The 23,077-nt window shown below is 36.9% G+C and overlaps 1 long non-coding RNA gene across 1 annotated transcript; it reads left to right on the top strand.

The window, feature by feature from the left end:
* The first annotated feature begins 13,306 nt into the window (after positions 1-13,306).
* LOC149752675 (uncharacterized) lies at positions 13,307-20,507 on the top strand. The gene is made up of 2 exons (XR_016396738.1): positions 13,307-15,258; positions 17,512-20,507. It is a non-coding gene; the product is annotated as an uncharacterized LOC149752675 (long non-coding RNA).
* The last annotated feature ends 2,570 nt before the right edge of the window (positions 20,508-23,077 follow it).

Below are 23,077 nucleotides of genomic sequence, written 5' to 3'. Positions count from 1 at the left end.
ATCGGTCAAGACTTGGCTATCAAAAAGTTTTTCCATGAAAGACTTGGGAGAAGCATCCTATATACTTGGTATAAAGATCTATAGGGATAGATCTAAAAGGATGCTAGGCTTGTCCCAGTCTAGGTACATAGATCATGTGCTGAAAAGATTCAGCATGGAAGGAAATAAAAGAGGTTACTTGCCTATGAGTCATGGCATACGTCTATCTAAGAAGATGTCTCCTAAGACATCTGAAGAAAGGAATAGAATGAATTCTATTCCCTATGCTTCGACAGTAGGATCGATTATGTATGCTATGCTATGTACCAGGCCTGATGTTGCTTATGCCTTAGGCATAACAAGCAGATTCCAGGCTGATCCAGGAGAGGATCATTGGATAGCTGTGAAAAATATTCTTAAGTACTTGAGAAGGACTAAAGATATTTTTCTAGTTTATGGAGGATCTGAATTGAAACTAGAAGAATTTTCTGATTCTAGTTTTCAGTCAGATCCAGATGATAGCAAGTCCACTTCAGGGTATGTCTTTATCCTAAATGGTGGTGCTGTGAGTTGGAGGAGTTCCAAACAGCAAACTGTAGCTGACTCAACTACTGAGGCAGAATACATAGCTGTTAGTGAAGCTGCTAAAGAAGCAGTCTGGATGAAGAAGTTCATCACAGAGCTGGGTGTAGTTCCTGAGATTGCCGGACCAATCCCAGTTTATTGCGATAACACTGGAGCTGCTGCACAGGCTATGGAACCAAGGTCTCATCATAGATCCAAGCACATTTTGAGATGCTTTCACCTTGTTCGAGAGATAATCGAAAGACAAGGCATCAAGATTGAACGAGTAGACACAAAGAACAATATAGCAGACCCATTTACTAAAGCTCTACCATAGCAGCAATTCAATCGTCACCTCAATTGTATGGGGTTAAAATATAAGGGCGATTGGCTTTAGTGCAAGTGGAAGATTGAAAGAGTAGATGCCCTATAAGCCAATCATTTGATAGGTTTCTCTTTGTAATCCTCCAAATGATGTACTTTGACACTTGATATATATCAATAAAGGCATTGTGTTTCATCATTTGCTGCTTATCTGTTTTACTATTGGATGATGAACCTCATAAATAAGGACATTGGTTTTAGGATTATGATGAGATCATACTAGTGAGACTTAAAATCCTAAAATCCTAATTTAGAATATTCTCAGTCAAATTGGTATATTGAGTCGGGGATCAATATTACTGGAAAGACTGGCACATCTTATGTATGCTCGATGTAGAGGATGATTGATCTCACAAGCACTTGTGTGAGACACTAATATAAAGATGTGGGTGCTCATTAGATGAATGAATTCACTGAAATGACCAGCCATGAGAACATCTTATGGATTCTTACTTAATTGTCAAAAGATGGTTCTCATAATGGGAGTTGTGTGTTCGTCCGATTTCTGTCTACCTAAAAATATGCTAGACAGATCGTTGTTAGAACCGATGAATAAAAGTTAAACTTAAATTTTACTCTTACCTTCTCTACTCGAAGAATAGTGGTTGTAAGAGGTCGAGCCACAGGGAGGCGATTGAAGTTGCATAAAAAATTAGAACATTTACTCGGATTCAAAATCAACTTTTGAATGATGGAAGAAAAAACATTATTTTGAGGATGTGGAATGATTCTCTAGTCTTTTAGAGAATTATTTTTAATTGAAATTAACAAAAAGACAGGTATTTAAATTCGAAATGTATTTATATATTGAACTAATCAAAGAAAAGCTTTGGCATAAAATGGATAAAAAAAAATGCTAGAAAAATTGGAGACTGGAATATAGTTTGCATGAAAGAAGATTTAATTTGCAGAACAGAAATTAAAATTGCAGAATAAATATAACTTTCTACCTAAATAAACTCTCAAAAATTAAAACTCAAAGAAAAACCTAAATTAAAACTAAAAATAAGAACAACATGCTCTGAAACTCAAAACATAACTTCTTAATTAAAACTTTCAATTAGACTAAAAAAAATACATTGCTCTCATAAACTCAAACTAAAGAAAAACATTGCTCTTAATTAAAATAAAACTAAAAATAAAACATTGCTCTTAATTAAAATAAAACTAAATAGAAAAAGAAGAACTAAAAAAAACAAAACAACGTGCTCTGTTTTTTTTCAAAAACAGAGCTTCTTCATCTTCTTCCCCGGACCAGCCGACCACCCTCTTCTCCCCTGTTCTTTGGCCCAACCGAGCACCACCCCAGAGCTTCCCTCCTCCTCTCGTTCTCCCCTTCTTATAGATTGCCACGGCATGGAATGGAAGGCAGCGATAGATCCCGGGAGAGGAGGAGGGCGCGGTCTGCGGCCGTGTGCGGGATCACCTCACAGACGCGGGATCTCGGCTGCATCACGGCGGAAGCAGAGGCGGAGGAGGCTGCATCGGCTCCAGAAGAGATGCGGACGGTTGGAAGGAGCCGACTTGGGAGGCTTGGATCACGGGAGACGGGCTGGCCACGGAACGGTTGCTGGAGGAGGAGGCGATCATCCGGGATCGCACATGGAATGGAAGGCGATCCGGGATCGATGGGAGGACGTCGTGGACGCTGGGATTTGGGCGTTGAATGCCGATGGCTGGAATGGAGGAGATGGTGCTGCATCACGGGCGCTGATGTGGGATGCTTCGATCACGGAGAAGGGGGTCGTCCGGGATGCGGAAGGAGGGAGGAGCTTTCTTTGGAGGCTAGATCACGGGAACGTTGGAGGCCACCGCGGGATTGACGGGTGGAAGCTGGAAATCGCTTGGAGGCCGCCACGGGACCACTGGAGATGCGGATGGTGTGGGCGGACGCTGGGAGGTTGATCCGGAAGAGCTGGCACGGGAGCTCTCTATGCGGAGGAGACCAGACGGGGTGATGGCGTGATCTTTGGCCCTCCTGATATGGGAGCTGGGAGACACCAAGTTCAGTCATATAGATGAAAAAAAACAGATAGTGTGATGTGAAATTTGGTTTGTAAACGGACGGACTCAGTTTGCCACGGATCATTTGTTCTGACTGGAGGTCTATTGCAAGTCTTTCAAGTCATGGGTTACCCAGCACCTCATAGTTATGATATGGCCAAATGAAATTTGCCCAAAATTCTTTCTCAATAAGCCTAAAAAAATTGGACCCGACTTGGACCCAAACCCGACTCGGACCCGACTCGATCTTCAACCGGGTCGGATCTGGGAAGGGATCCTTCTTTAGTCAAATTTGTACTCAATGTGCATTTTATCTCTAATTTATGAAAATCTGTGTCAAACCCAAATATAATATTAATCCAGTGAATTTATCATTATCGGTTAGCAATAATACTAATTTAGGTGACATGTAGGTCGCACTTTTGTGCTCTCATCACACCCCCTAACTAGCTTATTGCTAGTCTCTAGCAATTAACAAGCAAACGATAAAATGAGGGCACAAAAAGATGTAGTCTAACTTATGATTTTTTTTTTCTTTTTTTTTTTATTGAAGCTAAATACACAAACTAAGATATGTATCCATTTTCGTAGGGAGTCACGATTGCACTTAGCACGTGCAACAAGCCTTTAAACCCCTAGGTTATCCTAGTGGACGAGTGTTGTCTCGTGAGGGTTTGCAGTGAAGTTACCTACAAACTTCATTAGTCAGGAATTTCTAATATTTAACTCAAAATTTGAGCAAGTATTATTGTATGAACTTAGAATTGCAAGGACAATAAAGACTTATTGCTATCATATTTAAGCAGACTCTAACTCAAGTTCCATTACTCCCCATCTATCTGCTAACAAGTCAAGAATGTAGTGAGGTGCAAGATAGTATCATATAAATGAGTGGCTTTTACTTACATCCAACATGATTACTCCATTTTTCAAGACTTTCTAGAGTTAAATGGTAATGAACACCCCGAATTTATTTATTCTCTTTTTTTTTCAGACTAAATGCTAAGAAGAATGACTTGTGCAATATCTAGCCTTATTAAGCTTTCTAGCTAACCCATATAGCGAGTGTTAGGCCAATGACTCCCAATCCAGATGGCTCAGGGCACTAGGTGTAGAGACACCCTAACAGGCTTAATAACTCAAGTTAACTAGGCTTCAAGGCCAAATTAGTCACTCAGAGTTTAATCTCAATCATCCTCACCTTTTTACGTGAACACTCGCTGCTTGCCAGGCAAGAGGCCCGGTTACTCAGTGAGAAGACTTAAAATAAACTCATTATTTTATTTTATTTTATTTCTCTTTTTTTTTTGATTAGGGTGTTCATCACACATGTAACTTTAAATTATCCCGAAGATTAAAAGTATTCATATTAGTTGCAAGTATACATACCCCACTATTCATGTGCTTACGTGTTGGTGCTAAATCATCTTGTATCATGTTAGCAGAAAATAGGTGGGACGAAAACTCAAGCTAGACCTGCTATCATATTCCTTAACTCAAAGCTATTGTTAAAGCAATTCCTAGTTTGTACAGCCAAAAAGATTAGATCTTGAGTTAAAAATTTGAAATCCCTTCTCTTTTTTTTTAAAAAAAATCTTTTTTTAAAAAAAAAATCAAAAATATTCTCAATTTTAAATCTTTTTTTTATTTTTATTTTAGGTAGAAAAATCAAAAATATTCTCATCACCCCCCAACCTAAATCTAACATTGTCCTCAATGTTAAAAAAAAAAAAAATTTAAAGCAATAATAGGACAGAGGAGAAGTTACCTGATATAGGTGGGTAAAGTGACAATTGGGGCCAAAAAAAACTCCAAACCTGCATGTTAGTTATTTTTTTATTTATTTAATTATTTTATTTTGTTTATTTTTATTTATTTTTTTATAATATTTACATGTTGGGTTGCCTTCCAAGAGCGCTAAGTTTTATGTCTTCAGTCGGACAAAATGTAAATCCTCCTTTTTTTTCAACCATTATCTAAGAATAGTTTTGGAAGAGTCCGATGAAGAACAGTCGGCTGATGACGATCTATGCTCATAAGGGGAACAGAACTAAGGGGCGTATGCTTGACCCCTTCCTCGGAATGGGCAAGGTAAGCTTCTAAAGGGTCCTTATTATAAGTTTGTAAGAAGTCTCCTGAACCAGACTTTCAATCATGTCAACTTCATTGATTTCTTTGTCGTCTGGTGGTTGTTTACTTATGTTGAAGACATTAAGCTCGACTTTCATGTTGCCAAAAGATAACTTCAGCATCCCATTTCGACAGTTGATCACAGCATTTGCTGTGGCTAAGAAAGGTCTACCTAAAATTATAAGTGTGTGACTGTCTGGATGTATTGCAGGTTCAGTCTCAAGGATAACAAAGTCCACAGGATAGTAAAACTCATTTACTTTCACTATTACATCCTCTACAATCCCCTTGGGGTACTTCACTGTCCTATCTGCTAAGGAAAGGGTAATATTTGTAGGCTTTAATTCCCCCAAACCTAATTTTTGGTACACATGTAGGGAAGTAGGTTTACACTGGCTCCTAAATCTAATAGAGCTCTTTGGATGATCGTCTCCCCTATTTTTATTTCAATAGTTGGGCAACCAGGGTCTTTGAATTTCGGGGCAATCTGTTGTTGAATGAGAGATGAGGCTTGTGCAGCCATAACAGCTTGCCTAGGAATACTTGTTTTTCTTTTGACCGTGGTGAGGTCTTTCAAGAATTTTGTATAGGAGAAAATTTGTCTTATGGCATCGAGAAAAGGTATATTTATTTGAACAGTTTTAAAGACTTCCATGATTTCATCAAAGTTAGATTGTTTCTTGGAGTCCTGAAGTCTACTGGGAAAGGGAACCTTGGGTTTGTATGTTTCTATGGGTTCTTCCCTTTTTTCCGGTTTGTCCTGTTCTTGACCCCTCTTCTGAATAGGGTTCTTATCGGATTCAGTTTTATTTTCTTTTTCATTTTTAGGAAGTTGGACTTTATTATCCACTTGCTTGCCAGACCTTAAAGTGGTAATTGCCTGGACTTCATAGGTCGGATTTTCATTAGAATTGATTTGATACTGACCTATCTGACCTTGATTTTGTTGTCTACTAGGGTTAGGCACTGGTTGACTAGGTAGTTCACCTTTCTTCCTATCCCCTAGAGAGTTAGCTATTTGGCTCAGACTAACCTCAAGTTTTGCAATTGCTTGCGCATGAAATTGGTTAGTCTGGGCTTGGGTTGTATTGGTCTGTTGTTGTTGCTTGATAAAATCTTGTTGTTGTTTCATCATATTAGCCATCATGGTTTCTAATTGTGAAGGTTGCTGTGGGATAGGGGCATTATAAGGCAGTACAGATGGAACCAAAGGTTGGTTCATTTGTGGTGGACCTATCTTGGGAAAGTTGTTATGAAAACCTGGTGGACCACCTTGATGCTGAATAGGTTCATTTTGCTTGTATGAGAAATTTGGGTGGAACCTATTATCAGGGTGGTAAACTGGGCTGAACGAGTTGGGAGTGGGCTTCTTAAAGGCACTATATGAATTTAGAGCATTTGCTTGCTTGGCCTTTATGTTAGGCAGACTAGGGCAGCACTCCATTAGATGCTCAGGACTGTTACACAAAACACACAAACTATATGACTCGTGATCCACTTTCATGACGGAATTTGACTCTTTGTATGAACTCGAACTAGTGGAAACAGTGAAAGCATCAAACTTTTTACTCAAGTTGTTCATTCCAGCCACCAGATTGGACATGACATTTTTGAGTTCTGGGTCTGTTTTCATTTCATAATTACCTGGTTTTCTAGACCCAAACTCATCTCTAATTACTTCCTCACCATAGCTACTCCAATTTTGGGCATTTTCAGCTAAGTCAACAAGAAATTCATAGGCTTGATCCGGGGTTTGGTTCATGAACCTACCCTTGTGCATGGACTCAATCATGTTTCTATGTGCTGGAGGTAGTCCTTTATAAAAGAAGTGGACCAGATCAGCCTTATCAAGCCCATGGTGTGGGCATTTGACCAACAAGTCATGGAATCTTTCCCAAAGTTGGGAAAATTCCTCCTCAGATTTTTCTCTAAAAGTCTTATGGCATCCTTAATTTTTTCAGTCTTTACCATAGGATAGAACTTAGCCATGAACTTCTTAGATAGTTGTTCCCATGATGTGATGGAATTTGAAGCAAGGAAAAACAGCCATGCAGCAGCATGATCCTCTAAAGTCATGGGAAACAACCTTAATTTAATACCCTCTTCATCTAAGTTTTGATTTCTAAATGTTTGACAGATTGTCAAAAATTTGTTTAGATGAATATAGGGTTGTTCGCTCTCGAACCCATGAAACTTGGGTAACATGTTTATTGTTGCAGCCCGAATTTCAAATTGGGCTGCATTATTTATTGGCAATACTATACATGTAGGTGGACTAGCGGATGCAGGAGCGAATAATTCATTCAGGGTTCTAATATGTTCACCCATTGTAGAGATCGATGGTTGGTTTACAGTTCCCAGGTTATGATGAAATGTTCTGTCAATCTCAGGATCAAATGGGGTTAACTTATCCCTTAATGACCTTCTACCATGCATACATTTTCCACAACTTAATTAGACTCAATTTTTTAAACGAAATCCTAAAAGATAAGAAGAAGGGCTAGACCAAGATGACCACAATCAACACCACACAACAATTTGACCCTATTAGTCTTAGAGCTAAGTGAGGTTTAGTAGCTTCTTAAATCTAGTTGCACAGAGACTTATCAGGTTAAAAAAGTTTCTGAAATTCTCTCTAGATTAGACAGCTACTAATCTCCCTTTCAGATTAAGCTTGAGCTTACCAGTTAAGTGATCCAGTAACCAGTGACCAGAAAAGTCCCGGGGTGTGCAGTGGTGCCAGAAGGGATACACCGATACCACAATACCCGTAACAGTTCTCACTGTTGTAAAACTTTCCTAGACATCACCAATTACTAAATCCTCACTGGAGTGGCTTTCAGCCGCTTCTTTCCAAGAGCCTAATTGAGCTCGAAAATCCTAAGGCCAACGTCTAATTTGATTTTAATTTAATTTGGCTTAGGATAAGTATGCAAGGTGGTGATTTTTGGGCTAAGAACAGGTAATGACTTTCCGACTTTGTCTTTTTAATGGGTTTTGCCCTTAATTACTTTATGCAAATGCTTAATACTAAATGCAGCAAATAATCAATATTTTTTTAAAGTTTATGCAATGTCATTAGGTTGTATTGATTAAATGAGCAAGCAATTTTTTTTACTTTTAATTTTTTTATAAAAAAAATTTTTTTTAAATTTTTTTTTTTAGCAATAACTTGAATGTAAACTAAACACAATCCTTATGCATCAGTCAATCTCCGAATGCCCGTTGAATAAGCTCTGGAGATTACTCCGTGAGGAGCCCCAATAAAGGTGTGATAACCTCGGGGGATTGCACCTTATCAATTACTAGCAAAAATAATATAGATTTTTTTTTTAATTTTTTTTTGAAAATTTTTTTTATTTTATTTTTTTTAAATTTAAATTTTAAATTTTGAATTTCAGAATTCAAATTTTGAATTTAAATTTTTGAATTTTTTGAATTTTGAAAAAAAAATTCCCATTTTTTTTCATTTTTTTTTTGAATTTCAAATTTCAGAATTTAATAACTACAAAATTATTAACTGAAAATAATAAAAATAAAAACTTACTACCGGAGTGCATTCACTCCGGGCATCCAAAATTCGATTTGATCTTCATGATCGTTCTTGCTTTTCGATTTGCCTCCCCGGCAACGGTGCCAAAATTTTGTTCGTCCGATTCCTGTCTACCTAAAAATATGCTAGATAGATCGTTGTTAGAACCGACGAACAAAAGTTAAACTTAAATTTTACTCTTACCTTCTCTACTCGAAGAATAGTGGTTGTAAGAGGTCGATCCACAGGGAGGCGATTGAAGTTGCATAAAAAATTAGAACATTCACTCGGATTCAAAATCGACTTTTGAATGATGGAAGAAAAAACATTATTTTGAGGATGTGGAATGATTCTCTAGTCTATTAGAGAATTATTTTTAATTGAAATTAACAAAAAGACAGGTATTTAAATTCGAAATGCATTTATATATTGAACTAATCAAAGAAAAGCTTTGGCATAAAATGGATAAAAAAAATGCTAGAAAAATTGGAGACTGGAATATAGATTGCATGAAAGAAGATTTAATTTGCAGAACAGAAATTAAAATTGCAGAATAAATATAACTTTCTACCTAAATAAACTCTCAAAAATTAAAACTCAAAGAAAAACCTAAATTAAAACTAAAAATAAGAACAACATGCTCTGAAACTCAAAATATAACTTCTTAATTAAAACTTTCAATTAGACTAAAAAAAATAAATTGCTCTCATAAACTCAAACTAAAGAAAAACATTGCTCTTAATTAAAATAAAACTAAAAATAAAACATTGCTCTTAATTAAAATAAAACTAAATAGAAAAAGAAGAACTAAAAAAAAACAAAACAACGTGCTATGTTTTTTTTCAAAAACAGAGCTTCTTCATCTTCTTCCCCGGACCAGCCGACCACCCTCTTCTCCCCTGTTCTTTGGCCCAACCGAGCACCACCCCAGAGCTTCCCTCCTCCTCTCATTCTCCCCTTCTTATAGATCGCCACGGCATGGAATGGAAGGCAGCGATAGATCCCGGGAGAGGAGGAGGGCGCGGTCTGCGGCCGTGTGCGGGATCACCTCACAGACACGGGATCTCGGCTGCATCACGGCGGAAGCAGAGGCAGAGGAGGCTACATCGGCTCCGGAAGAGATGCGGACGGCTGGAAGGAGCCGACTTGGGAGGCTTGGTGTTGCCCAGATAGACAACCCAAGAGGGGGGGGGGTGAATTGGGTTTTAAAATAATTTGGGTATTTAAAACGATGTGGATAAGTAATTAAAACTAGTGTAAGTTATTTAATTAATTACTATGTGCTGTGAGTGATATGAAAGGAAGAAGAATAGAGACACGCAATCACAAACACCAAGTTTTATAGTGGTTCGGAGCTAACCCTTGCTCCTACGTCCACTCCCCAAGTCTCACTTGGGAATTCACTATAACCCCCTTGGATTACAGCCGGTTGTTTTCCAAGCTCACAACCAAACTTGTTGTTTTACGAGCTCACAACGAACTCGGTCGGTTTTCCCAGGCTCACCGACTAGAACCACCCCGATTGTTTTCTCGGGATCACAATCGAACCCTTACACACGTTGGTTTTACACTCGGCTCACCAACCAACCTCAATCCCCTTGATTCAATCCCCCGATTGAACCAAGCAAATACAATGTGTAAATAAAAAGAAGAAACAGAAAAATACAGCTTCTCAAAAGCAGATAAAAGACAATATGAACAATAAATGAAGTTAAGAAGCCTCAAACGCTTTTAGGTTGGAGAAGAGGAATGGCTTCTTAAACTTCTGGTCTCCTCTTGAGTGAGTAGTCGACTTGAATGCAGGAGGAGAAGGCTTTAATTGCTGGAAAGATGTAGGTGGATGCAGTAAATGCAGATCTTCCTCTTTTTCGTTGAAGAACACGTTGCAGAGCTTGAATGCTTGATTAGTTGGAGTGGAATGGTTCTTCTCTGCCTTGCTACAGTCTTCTGTGGCTATTTAAACCAACCCCCACGGAAACTAGCCGTTAGAGAGCTTTTTCTGCCCGTTCTGCACACTCTGCGCAGCCTGACAATGTGTCCGTTGGTGGGTTAGAGTCGACTCGCGCGATCAGGAGTCGACTCGGCTGTAGCGGGAGTCGACTCAAGCTTTTTCGGAGTCGACTCGGCAACTGTTCCAAATTTGAATTAAAGTTGCCTTCACGACTGGGAGTCGACTCGTCTTGACCTGGAGTCGACTCGCCAACTTCTGGAGCTGACTTGGCAATTTCGGAGTCGGCTCATCCACTGAAGTCCGTGGATCCAATTTTGAATTTGATCCACTCGAGTCGACTCGACTGTCCTGGGAGTCGACTCGAATCTCAGAGCCCGAACTCCCGATTCTCTGTCTTTTGGCTCGTCCAGTCTTGGAGTCGACTCGAACTTCCTCGGAGTCGACTCGACTCTCAGTTTCCGAAACTTGGTCTTCTGCCTTTTTGATGTGAAGCTGTCTTGGAGTCGACTCGAGCTGTCTGGGAGTCGACTCGAATCTCAGAGGCAGTAACTTGGTCTTCTGTCTGTTGATGGTCGCGGAGCCTTGGAGTCGACTCGCATATTGCGGGAGTCGACTCGAATCTCAGAGTCCGAAAATTGCTCTCTGACTTTTTCTTGTGTTCCTCTGAGAGTCGACTCTTACTATCCTGGAGTCGACTCGGTGAACATCGGAGTCGACTCGCGCACTTTGGGAGTCGACTCGTTGACAGGTTCTGAGTTGAAGCTTTCTGTTCTTCTGTCTGTTCTCAGTCGGAGTCGACTCGTACTGATCTGGAGTCGACTCGAGCCCGTGCCAGTGAACTTGATACGCTTGGAGTCGACTCGTGATACTCAGGAGTCGACTCGAGTCTCAGACTTTGGTTCAGGCTGACTTCTTAACTTATCCAAAATACTATGAACCAAGTCTAGAGACACGTAGACAGGATTTTCACTGAAACACTTAATTGAATTCATTAGTAAACAAGAATTATACTCAAATGCTTTGAGCTCATCAAAATCAAATGGGGTTTTAATCAATCACTCCACAATCTCCCCCTTTTTGATGATGACAAAACATTGAGTATATGTAAAGTGAATTGCACAATAAACAATGAAATAAAATCCATAAATGAATTCAAATGTCTGGTAATTCAATTTATCCAAGCTTGAAAGGAGTGAAACAATAAATTTCGGAGTTAAAGCTCTCCCTTTCATTTGGAATTATATAAGCCTTCATATCATGCAATCAATTGTTTGGCTTATATATATTTAATAATTTAGCTTGCTTAAAATTCAGATTCTCCCCCTCAACATATGCATTCTACTATGTTTTGATTCTCTGAATTTTCTTTTAATGCTTTGAAGTTTATGAACTGAAATTTTTAGTTTTTAGAGGGAAAATCTGTCAATTTGTTCTTGAGTAGGATTCAGCTAATCTCCGAATATCCCTTGAATAGATTCTGGAGATTACTCCATTAGGAGCCCCAAAAGAGAGATAATGAGCCTCGAAGTACCGAATCCACTAAGAACAAATTTGTGTGTTTTAAGAGTTTATCTTTTTATTGATTTCCATTGATTCCTTTTACATATTTTATGCATATTTCTCCCCCTTTTACATATTTTATACATATTTCTCCCCCTTTTTGTCATCATATCAAAAAGGAGGTAATCAAAACACACAATCAAACATAAATCAAAAGGCACAGTATTGAAGAAAAATGCAGCTACTCATTGTATTAATTTGTATGTAAGTACATTTCAGAATACAATAAGTAACATAAAACAATACATGTCAAAGCAAAATACAAAAAGTAGCTACGGTCTCCTCGAGGATGTAGCTCCTCCTCTCGAGGATGTATCTCCTCCTCTCGAGGATGTGGCTCCTTGATGACCCAAAGATTGATTCATAGATTGATTTTGATGATCACAAAACCTTGAAGTATAGATACTAATGTTTATGTTGCAAGGAGAAAGATATTTATTTTGCAAGGAACATAGCAAGTTGGAAGAACACAAGAAGGCCTCCAAAGCTCTCAAGTTGGAAGAAAGCTACAATTTATTGGCCCAAGCTTAAAGTTCAAAGGATTCAAATTGGAGGAGTAAAATCAAAAGAAAAATTCAAAAGAACAGTCTTCGAGTCGACTCCAGTGGAATTCGAGTCGACTCCAGAGAAGTATGAGTCGACTCCGGAGAAGTATGAGTCGACTCCTAGGAGTCACAGGCAGAAAAGTCAGAGAGCAGTTTTCGGGTCTGAGATTCGAGTCGACTCCAGTGGAACGCGAGTCGACTCCGATGGTTGGTAGGTCGACTCCAAAGAAAGCAAGAGTCGACTCTCAGCGGAACACAAGAAAAAAGTCAGAGAGCATTTTTGGGACTCTGAGATTCGAGTCGACTCCCGCATTGCACGAGTCGACTCCGAGACTCCGCGACCATCAACAGACAGAAAACCAAGTTACTGCCTCTGAGATTCGAGTCGACTCCCAGACAGCTCAAGTCGACTCCAAGGCAGCGCTACACCAAGATGGCAGAAGGTTGTGTTTCACAAACTGAGAGCCGAGTCGACTCCAAGGAAGTTCGAGTCGACTCCAAGACTGGACGAGCCAAAAGACAGAGGATCGGGAGTTCGGGGTCTGAGATTCGAGTCGACTCCCAGGACAGTCGAGTCGACTCGAGAGGACAAAATTCAAAATTGGATCCACGGACTTCAGTGGATGAGCCGACACCGAAATTGCCAAGTCAGCTCCAGAAGTTGGCGAGTCGACTCCGGGTTAAGACGAGTCGACTCCCAGTCGAGGATGCACCATAATTCAAATTTGGAACAGTGGCCGAGTCGTCTCCAGTAAAGCACGAGTCGACTCCTGCAACAGGCGAGTCGACTCCTGATCGCGCGAGTCGACTCCGATCCCAACGGTAATATTGTCAGGAAGTGCAGACTGTGTCCAACGGCTCTATTTTTGTCTCTAACGGCTAGATTCTTGTTTCCACGCCATCTAGAGCTATAAAAACAAGAGGAGAGCTAGGGGAGAAGGCATGGAAGTGGGAGAGATCATCTAGGAAAGAGATCTCAAAGAGATTACAAAGGAAATCTCCCACAAGCACAAAAGGGCCATCCAAAACGAAATAGAGAGAAGAAGAGCATCCAAGTGAATCCGAAAGCTTCCTCTCCATCCGCGTGCTGCCTCGGGGATCCTCTACTTCATGCCAAATCAGAGGAGGATCAAGTAAAGAAGAAGCCGAGCTCCTCCATCTTCAAAACTCGTTTGAGGGCTTCTCTTTACTCTATTTGTTTATATTGTCATATCTGCTTGTTTAAGAAGCTTTGATTTGTTTTTATTCTTTGTTTTAATATCTTGTAACTTGATTCAATCAAGGGATTGAATCAAGGGGTTAAAGGTTTGTTGGTGAGCCAAAGGGAAAACCAACGGTGTAAGGTTTGTTGGTGAGCCAAAGGGAAAACCAACGGAGATAGGTTTGTTGGTGAGCCAAAGGGGAAAACCAACGGAGATAGGTTTGTTGGTGAGCCGAGGGTAAAACCAACGTGTAAGGGTTTGATTGTGAGCCCGGGAAAACAATCGGGGTTGGTTCTAGTCGGTGAGCCTGGGAAAACCGACCGAGTTCGTTGTGCGCTCGTAAAAACAACAAGTTGGGTTGTGAGCTTGTAAAACAACCGGCTGTAATCGGTAGGATTATAGTGAAATTCCCAAGAGGTCTTGGGGAGTGGATGTAGGTGCTGGGGTGCACCGAACCACTATATGTCCTTTGTGTTTGTAATGCCTCTAGTTATTGTCTAACTAACACACTTACTTACTTAGATAAATTGCTTGCTTAATTCTTATCCGCACATCCTTTAGTTGCAAGCATATTTAATCAAGTCGAAGTCTATACATCAAACCCTTGCTAAGTTTAACTTTCACTGTGCATCTATACAACTTAGCATAGTTACTCATAAAGTTTTAGAAGTAGCATAAAAGTTTTAAAAGACCCAATTCACCCCCCCTCTTGGGTTGTATCTACTGGGCAACATGTGGTATCAGAGCAGGTGCTCAAATATTATTTGTAGTCTTAACCGACTAGAGCCAAAGATCATGACAACTCAAATAGATAGTTTTCTAGGAGAAGGACAAGCAATTGACACACCTCCACTATTTAATGGCATAAACTATGCACATTGGAAAATACGCATGCGCATCTTTATTCAATCACAAAACTATTACTATTGGAAAATCATAATAAATGACCCTCACACACTCTCTCAAACTTTTAATGAAAAAGACTTAGCACAATTAAATGCTAAAGCTATGAACATATTATATTGTGCGATTCAAGAAACAATGTTTAATGAAATTTCTGCATGCTTATCTGCAAAGGAGATCTGGGATACTTTAGAAAATATTTATGAGAAATCTCAGAGTAGCTCACATGTACTTCAATTGCATACTAACAATGAGACTGCAGAAAAAGGTGTTGAAACTTCCATCTCAGTCGAGTCGACCCCAAGTATTTCAGAGTCGACCCTCAAGTTAACCGAGTCGACTCCAATAAGGTCCGAGTCGACTCCAAGGCAAATCAGCTTCCTAAAGACAAAGAAGAAGAGGAAGCAAGAAGAAAGGAAGAAAGAGGTAAAACGCAAGAAAGCCTTGACCAAGAGAAATTCAGACAAGGAATTGAAAGTTAGGAGCAACAGTGAACTACAAAAGGTAACTAATTTATGTTTTATGGCATTAGAAGAAAAAGTAAAATCTGAATCTAATTTTAAACCAAACGAATCTCATGAAGAATTTTCTTATGATGAACTTTTAAATGCTTTTCATGAGTTGTATAGTGATTGTAGAAAATTATCTGTAAAGAATAAAAATCTTAAGAAACTAAATTCTGAAAATGAAAGCTTAAGGTCATTTTCAGAAGAATTGATTCAGAAAAATCATAGCTTAATTAAAGAAAATCAAAACTTAAGTAAAGAAATTAACCAATTAAAATGTTTTATTAACAAATTCACTGTAAGTTCAGAAAGATTAAAAATGATGTTTGAAAGCCAATATGCTGATTTTGATAAATCAAAATTTAGCTTGACTCCTTCACTTAGCCATAAATCTCTAGAGAAAAAGGTTATCAATTTACCAAGCAAACCATTAAATAAGATAACTTATTTCAAAAATGAAAAGGATGGGAATAACAACTTTACCTATCGTTCTAGTATAATTAAATCAAATGGTAAAGTTATTATTATTAAACAGATATGGATTCCAAAAGGAACCATATGTCCTAACTCTCAAGGACTCAAGCAAGCTTGGGTACCCAAAATGAGAAAATGAGGATGTACACATAGGTGTACCAAGGTACCTATGGAACATAAAGAAACTTAAAAAGTTATTAACAAAAAAAATAATGAAATCAGTAATTCTTGCATCTCATCATTATTTGTGCTTTAGTATTTGATATGATTTGCTAGTAGTGATCAATTTTGTGATATAGAAAATACTTTTGGAAATATAATCAAATCTCTTCATTTTTTAGTATACTTTACTCACTATTGGATAAGTTGCTAAATGATTAATCAATTTATTAAGAATAACTCTATGAATTCTCTATATGCTTGATTGAGAGTTATTATCCATGGCATTATTGTTTATTGATCATAGATATGATAATGTGTACTTGGTATGCTTTTGAATATATGCACTATGAATACCAAGAAACCATCCTTGGCATATAAAATCAACTCATGCTAGTATGTACTTAATCTCAAAAGACCTTGCCATAGGCTTACTTAGATTATCTACTTAAAGGTCAAAGTTTTGCTATGCATGCTAACTAAGGAAACAAACAAAAATCATTTCTAAATCTTAAGATGTTGTTTCCATCTCCAAGTTTTTCAAAAGCTTACATTGAATTTATTCTTGAAAAATAAAACTGAAGTATTTTTCTGTATTTACTAAATCTTGTAAAAGTGGTTCAAATGATAAAGGTTTCCAAACTGTGAAGATAAAGAGTATCATGGCACAGTGTTGAAAACCAAAATCCTGATAAAGGTTATACAGAAAATAATATTAAATCCAATGATTTCAGCACCAAGGACACCATAAGCAAAATAGGATTAATAGAATTCTTGAAGAAATGAAAAAGACAATTATGTATGATAGTCATCTACTTAAATAAATTTTTAAAAGACTATCATCACTGCTTGTCATACATATGATTTCTATTTTTGATGAAAATTTTGATCTTCTGAAAAATGGAAAATGAACCATTGCATATCTTTCATATTTTTCAGTCGTACATGTTATTATGAAAATAATGCCAAATCTGATAAAGATACTTCTATCCTTGGATATCATTCATCAAGCAATGCATATAGAACATTCATGAAAAATTCTAGTTGTAGAAGTATCAATTCATTTTATTCTTTATGAGACTAATGATTTATTATCAAAATACTAAAATCAAATTATATGGTTAATCTTTTACATATGCACTTAATGAAGAAAAATTGATGACTACTAAAAGACTAAATCAAGAAAAGAGGAAATAGATCTTGATAAAGATTCTTGCATGATTAGAAGTAAAGATCATCATTATCATGTGCTTGCTTCATGAGCTTTATATTCTGTCAAATGAATGTGTAGAAGTCACTCCTATGTGGTTACTTCATTAAAAAGGAGATCTATGAAAAATAACCACCATATTTAAAAATACACATTACATATATGATAAAGCAATATGTGATTTAGAACAAGCATCAAAAGCATGATATATAAAAGCTTAAGCAACCTTTTTGATAGAAAGTAATAGTGATAAATCTATGCATCAAAAAGATGAATTTGTGATATCTTATTTGCTCAAAGTATGCATTGATGACATCATTTTTGGTTCTACTAATGAAGAGTTATATTGCAAAGTGAGTTTGAAATATGATGAATGAATTAACATCTTCTCTCAAACTCCAAATTAAGACAAACAGGAAAGGGGATCTTCATTGACCAACGTTAGTCCACAAGAAAACTCTTATAGAAGATTGGCATGAAGAAGGTATATCTATGACCCCATCTTGTAGAATTTGAAAAGGATGAGCAAAGTAGATCTATTGTGTTAAAGCTGTATTGAAGCATGATAGAATAATTATTTTACAGCTAGTAGACCAGATTGTATGCTCATTATGTGACCTTGTGCAAGACTTCAATCTAACTTTAATTAATCATATTTTATTGATAACAAATAAATCATAATCTGAATTTTGATAGAAACAAATGTTTAAGATAAATTGATTAAAACATAGTTAACATATCTTATTGATAATTATCTTAAGCAAATAGAATCTAAACTAAATTGACTTAAACTATCTTGGTTAATGAATCTATCTCTTTAGTTCAAATGATATGTGCTTGCTTATATTTAGGCAATCTCTTGAGTAAAGTGACTCAACATGCAACTATTGTCATATCTTATATTGAGTCATCTAGTTAAAAAATATATATGTTGGATGAATGCTTTGTATCTTAAAGAAACTAATGACCTTCCTTCAAGAAAGAAAAATGAGAGATTTCAACTTGAAGGATATCTTCATGTAAGATACACTAAACATTTACATGCAAACAAGAGAGAGGATCTTCTTCAGCCAAAAGTTCACACATAAGAAATCTAGTTTGGCTTGAAGAACATATAATGAATAGGTAATTTAGATACCTTTCTCACAAATTAGTTGAGCAAAGTCAGTAACTTAAATCTTATTATGGCATGATTAAATTCTTTAATTATTAATTTTTGATATCATGTCTATATGTGTATTGACTGACTTATACTTTTAGAAATTATTTCATGGTTTGCCCAAACTAAAATATATCTTTGCCTATGTCATAACCATGAAATACACAAGTATATGCTTAAAATGTTGATGTAAAATAACTTGTGAGAAGTTATGAAACCTTGAGCATAATGAAAATATTGTTTGCATGATATACATATATATGATACGTAAGATTAATTCTCTATTCTGCTCTCTCATGAAAATTACTTGAGAATAACAAAAAGAGAGAGAGATAAAGAAAAGAAAATGGATATTATTCAAGAGAAGTAAAATCCAAGTAGAGGCAAACACTTCAACCTTAAGGAAAAGCAAAACAAACTTAATATATTCGACACATTTGTGAGACTTGTGTGAGCATTCTTTTGGAAGGGATAAAATCCATAATTAATTACACTTAAATAGGGAGGTTTTGAAGTAAACATTTTAACCTTTCTATATTGCTCATCATAGGGATGGTGCCAATGGGGAGGCTAGTGGTAGTACCCGGCACTATTTGACCCAACTATTCGGTGTAGGGCATATTAGGGACGGCACAAGAGGGAGGCTAGTGGTAGTACCTCGTGCCCCTTCCCAACTCCACCGGATAGGGAGCAAATAGAGTATAGAGCATAAGAAAGTTATAAATGAAAAACAAAGTAAATGAAAGTAGAATTAAGTCAAATTTTTAATCACTTGAAAACACACTTTAAGGATGAAATTATTGCAAGATTATATTTAAATAGGGGGAGTTTATTTGAAAAGAATTGATTTTGATCCTTGACATTCTTGTACTTAGTATTTTAATGCATGACTTAACACATGGTATATTTTGCATATGGTATGATGTCTTGATTTATGGATTCTCAATATTTTGTAATGTTTCATACTTGGACAATTTGATTGAATGTTTGAATTGCTACATAACATCTTTTGTCTAGTTTTATTGAAAAGAAATTTCAGATTTGTCATTCACAATCATTGTTAAAATCTGAAAGCTAAATAAAATTGTAGAAAGGAGAAGAGAAGAACATCTCTATTTAGGGAAAATAAATTGATTTTGTTTTATCCTTCAACTTGCCTAAATTTGGTATATAATGTTCAAATTCGTACCAAAACTCAACATTTAATACAAAGATTCTGAATATGCTCTTATATGTTTGAAATATGTATTTTCAATCGTAATCATTTAAGATGAGCTATAATGTGGAAGATACATATCTCAAAGTATGATTGAAAATCCTATGTAATTCCGAATCTGATTTTGTATAAAAGCTTAAACTAAATGTGATTTTTAAAATAAAGTCTTACTTTAAGAAAAACAGAATTAATTTTGATGCCTTTGATGATTGCTCCGATACGCATCCGAAACATATCATTTCTTATCTTCAAAGTATACTAATATTGGTTCAAATGATGTGTCTTTCGATGATCTTGATTGCAAACAAAAATTTCTAAATATATGATTCTATTTTGATATAAAAAAAAAAATATATTTATTGTGCTTCATGTATACATTGCTGAAAAACTATGATTAAGAAATTGAGTTCTATAAATATATATACCTCAATGATCATCTATATATTTTTCTCTTCTACATTATTGAAGACTTCCATCAATAGAGTGAATGATCTTAAAGCTAGAAACATTTCACCTCACTCAAATGACTCTAAAAGAAAGAAAATGTAAATGCGTTTGAAAGAAACTGAGCTTCAATTGAATCATTTTATGATTAATACTTTTATACATTTTCTCTAAGATTAGGAGAAAGCATAACTTGTTCTTAAAGGATTAGAAAGAGTGATTACTATAAATTCTGAATAATTCTAGATCACTCTACATTCTCGATATTACAGAATTTCAGTGTTATTCACGTTTATTACTAAAATCTGAAATTCAACAATTTAAAATGATTAAAGAAGAATGCATCTTTTGAGGGGGAGCTTTAGATATTCAGTATCCTATCCCAAAGACACTTTATTTTGATACATACTTTGAATTTTATGGATTGATTTTGATGAACCTCCTTATATTGCAAGACATGTTTTAATTTCCTTGAGATGAGTTCTATAAAGGTTGTCTTATCTCAAACCTTGAGTCTTATGAAAATAAGCTGAAATATATTTTTGAGATTGACAATCTTATTGAACATTATCTTAGGATTCTAAACTCTTAAATGGAATGATCATTTGAGGGGGAGAAAGAAAATTTCAGAAGGAAAGATCTTATGGAACTTAATCGCATAAATCTATAACTAAAGGAGAGAGAAAGAACACTAAATGAAAAGTGATTCTAATACTCTCCAATATGTATCATCTGAAATTTAAATCTGAAAATCTGTATGATACACCTTGAGGCGTGTTATTTGGTTAGTATATCTCATGCATCACTCTTGAACCAAACTGCAAATCTTAAGAGCCTCTAATTTAATGAAAAAGGGGGAGAATAATGTGTTAAATATTCTTGAGTATCTCTTAGAAAATCTATTTTTGGAACTTCACTAATGAGCTCAAATTGGCTTGCTTTTTGGAACTTCAATTTTGTGCAAATTCATTATTTTATGTATCAAATTGTGCTTATTTTCTAAAGAAATAAAAGAAAGTCTTTAAAAGAGCTCTAAGATGTATCAAAAATTGCATGAATGTATATTTTGATATTTGTGCCACAATGCTCCTATTATCATAAAAGAACTTTGAAGTCATTAAGAAAATTAATTAAATTGCTCTCATGGTTGATAAAATACTTAATAGATTGGGCAAAAGGTCTTAAATGAACAAGCTTTCATACTTAGTGAAGAGAGGTTAGATCTCCACTCATGTTTTTCCTTGAATATCATTAACCTAAGGAAGATTCCACCTACACTTGTTTAGAAAACTATCAAATTAAAAAAACCTCTTGAATTCACACTCGATGTGTTCTGCTCTGATCTTTGTACTTAATGTTTCACTATCTTTTTGATGTTGTCAAAAAGGGGGAGAAATATCTAAGTATATGCTATATACCTCAGAATGCTTTATTACTTTGAATTGAATACAAATCAGCTTAAAATTTAAATATGTTGATTGTGTTAAGCTGATTAAATCTAAAAGCATTATCATGAAGTATGTTTTTAAATATATATGTTTTCCACTTCATGCAACTTAGCTATGTATTACTTCTAGAAATCAATATCTTTTATATTGCATATACTCCAAGTTTTGTCATCATCAAAAAGGGGGAGATTGATGACCCAAAGATTGATTCATAGATTGATTTTGATGATCACAAAACCTTGAAGTATAGATACTAATGTTTATGTTGCAAGGAGAAAGATATTTATTTTGCAAGGAACATAGCAAGTTGGAAGAACACAAGAAGGCCTCCAAAGCTCTCAAGTTGGAAGAAAGCTACAATTTATTGGCCCAAGCTTAAAGTTCAAAGGATTCAAATTGGAGGAGTAAAATCAAAAGAAAAATTCAAAAGAACAGTCTTCGAGTCGACTCCAGTGGAATTCGAGTCGACTCCAGAGAAGTATGAGTCGACTCCGGAGAAGTATGAGTCGACTCCTAGGAGTCACAGGCAGAAAAGTCAGAGAGCAGTTTTCGGGTCTGAGATTCGAGTCGACTCCAGTGGAACGCGAGTCGACTCCGATGGTTGGTAGGTCGACTCCGAAGAAAGCAAGAGTCGACTCTCAGCGGAACACAAGGAAAAAGTCAGAGAGCATTTTTGGGACTCTGAGATTCGAGTCGACTCCCGCATTGCACGAGTCGACTCCGAGACTCCGCGACCATCAACAGACAGAAAACCAAGTTACTGCCTCTGAGATTCGAGTCGACTCCCAGACAGCTCGAGTCGACTCCAAGGCAGCGCTACACCAAGATGGCAGAAGGTTGTGTTTCACAAACTGAGAGCCGAGTCGACTCCAAGGAAGTTCGAGTCGACTCCAAGACTGGACGAGCCAAAAGACAGAGGATCGGGAGTTCGGGGTCTGAGATTCGAGTCGACTCCCAGGACAGTCGAGTCGACTCGAGAGGACAAAATTCAAAATTGGATCCACGGACTTCAGTGGATGAGCCGACTCCGAAATTGCCAAGTCAGCTCCAGAAGTTGGCGAGTCGACTCCGGGTTAAGACGAGTCGACTCCCAGTCGAGGATGCACCATAATTCAAATTTGGAACAGTGGCCGAGTCGTCTCCAGTAAAGCACGAGTCGACTCCTGCAACAGGCGAGTCGACTCCTGATCGCGCGAGTCGACTCCGATCCCAACGGTAATATTGTCAGGAAGTGCAGACTGTGTCCAACGGCTCTATTTTTGTCTCTAACGGCTAGATTCTTGTTTCCACGCCATCTAAAGCTATAAAAACAAGAGGAGAGCTAGGGGAGAAGGCATGGAAGTGGGAGAGATCATCTAGGAAAGAGATCTCAAAGAGATTACAAAGGAAATCTCCCACAAGCACAAAAGGGCCATCCAAAACGAAATAGAGAGAAGAAGAGCATCCAAGTGAATCCGAAAGCTTCCTCTCCATCCGCGTGCTGCCTCGGGGATCCTCTACTTCATGCCAAATCAGAGGAGGATCAAGTAAAGAAGAAGCCGAGCTCCTCCATCTTCAAAACTCGTTTGAGGGCTTCTCTTTACTCTATTTGTTTATATTGTCATATCTGCTTGTTTAAGAAGCTTTGATTTGTTTTTATTCTTTGTTTTAATATCTTGTAACTTGATTCAATCAAGGGATTGAATCAAGGGGTTAAAGGTTTGTTGG

The sequence above is a fragment of the Phoenix dactylifera genome, chromosome 10, assembly GCF_051530095.1.
Source record: "Phoenix dactylifera cultivar Ajwa chromosome 10, Ajwa_hap1_PhDact_Kaust_v1.1, whole genome shotgun sequence".
NCBI classification, from domain to species: domain Eukaryota; kingdom Viridiplantae; phylum Streptophyta; class Magnoliopsida; order Arecales; family Arecaceae; genus Phoenix; species Phoenix dactylifera.
Note: the sequence above shows the minus strand (reverse complement) of the source record. Positions and strands in the feature narration are given on the sequence as shown.